Source organism: Calidris pugnax, unplaced genomic scaffold (genome assembly GCF_001431845.1).
Source record: "Calidris pugnax isolate Ruff unplaced genomic scaffold, ASM143184v1 scaffold756, whole genome shotgun sequence".
Lineage (NCBI taxonomy): Eukaryota > Metazoa > Chordata > Aves > Charadriiformes > Scolopacidae > Calidris > Calidris pugnax.
In genome coordinates this window covers 6093-8095 of record NW_015091418.1, presented here as the reverse complement: position 1 = coordinate 8095, position 2003 = coordinate 6093, and the positions used below count along the sequence as shown (strand labels likewise).

At 63.8% G+C, this 2003-nt stretch overlaps 1 protein-coding gene across 1 annotated transcript in view; it reads right to left on the bottom strand.

Moving 5' to 3' along the window:
- LOC106899624 (filamin-C-like) overlaps positions 1-2003 on the bottom strand; it is a gene marked incomplete at its 5' end in the record, with an annotated part of 21278 nt that overhangs the window by 18991 nt on the left and 284 nt on the right. The gene's annotated exons all lie outside the window — the stretch shown is intronic.

Genomic DNA, 2003 nt, shown 5'->3' with positions numbered 1-2003 from the left:
GCCTCCAGGACATGGGTGAAGGTCCTTGGCGCCACCCTAGTGACACCCCAAGACTCTAGGGTGTGGGTGGGGGTCCTTGACACCACCCTGGGGACACCCCAGGACCACCAGGGCATGGGTAGGGGTCCCCCAACACCCCAGCACCCAAAGGGTCCCCAACACCACTCTGTGGACACCCCAGGACCCCAAGGGTATGGGTGGGGGTCCTCAACACCTTGGGGACACCCCAGAACCTCCAGGGTGTGGGTGGGGGTCCCCAACACCCTGGTCCCACTCTGGGGACACCCCAAGACTCCAGGACATGGGTGAGGGTCCCCAAACCTCTAGGGACACCCCAAGACTGTATGACATGACTGGGAGTCCTTGACACCACCCTGGGGACACCCCAGGACCTCCAGGGCATGGGTGGGGGTCCCCAACACCCTGGTCCCACTCTGGGGACACCCCAAGACTCCAGGGTGTGGGTGGGGGTCCCCAAAACCCCAGCACCCACAGGTTCTCAGTGAGCCCAGAACCCACAGGGTCCCTGGAGACACCCCAAGACCCTAGAACATGGGTGAGGGTCCTCAACACCTTGGGGACACCCCAAGACTCCAGGGTGTGGGTGGGGGGCCACCAACACCATGGGGACACCCCAAGACTCCAGGACATGGATAGGGGTCCCCAAAACTCTGGGGACATCCCAGGACACCATGACATGGGTGGGGGTCCTCAACACCTTGGGGACACCCCAAGACTCCAGGGTGTGGGTGGGGGTCCCCAACACTCTGGTCCCACTCTGGGGACACCCCAAGACTCCAGGGTGTGGGTAGGGGTCCCCAACACCCAAAGGGTCCCTGGCACCACTTTGGGGACACCCCAAGACTCCAGGACATGGGTGGGGGTCCCCAACACCACCCTGGGGACACCCCAAGACTCCAGGACATGGGTGAGGGTCCTCAACACCTTGGGGACACCCCAGGACCCCCAGGACATGGGTGAAGGTCCTTGACACCACCCTGGTGACACCCCAAGACTCTAGGGTGTGGGTGGGGGTCCCCAACACCACCCTGGGGACACCCAAGACTCCAGGACATGGGTGTGGGTCCTCAACACCTTGGGGACACCCCAGAACCTCCAGGGCATGAGTAGGGGTCCCCAACACCCAAAGGGCCCCTGGCACCACTTTGGGGACACCCCAAGACTCCATGACATGGGTGGGGGGCCCCAAAACTCTGGGGACACCCCAGGACCCCCAGGGCATGGGTGGGGGTCCCCAGCACCCCCAGAATCCCCAGTACCTACCCTGGTACCCACAGGGTCCCTGACACCACCCTGGGGACACCCCAAGACCCCATGACATGGGTGAAGGTCCTTGACGCCACCCTGGTGACACCCCAAGACTCCAGGATGTGGGTGGGGGTCCCCAACACCACCCTGGGGACACCCCAGAACCCCCAAGACCTCCACACCATGGATCCTCAACACCCTGGGGACACCCCAAGACTCCATGACATGGGTTGGGGTGCCCACCACCACCCTGGGGACACCCCAAGACTCCAGGACATGGGTGGGGGTCCCCAAAACTCTGGGGACATCCCAGGACACCAGGGCATGGATGGGGGTCCTCAACACCTTGGGGACACCCCAGAACCTCCAGGGTGTGGGTGGGGGTCCCCAACACCCTGGTCCCACTCTGGGGACACCCCAAGACTCCAGGACATGGGTGAGGGTCCCCAAACCTCTAGGGACACCCCAAGACTGTATGACATGACTGGGAGTCCTTGACACCACCCTGGGGACACCCCAGGACCTCCAGGGCATGGGTGGGGGTCCCCAACACCATCCTGGGGACACCCCAACACCCCAGGACATGGGTTGGGGTCCTTGATGACACCCCAAGACTCCAGGGTGTGGGTCCTCAACACCTTGGGGACACCCCAGGACCTCCAGGACATGGGTGAAGGTCCTTGGCGCCACCCTAGTGACACCCCAAGACTCTAGGGTGTGGGTGGGGGTCCTTG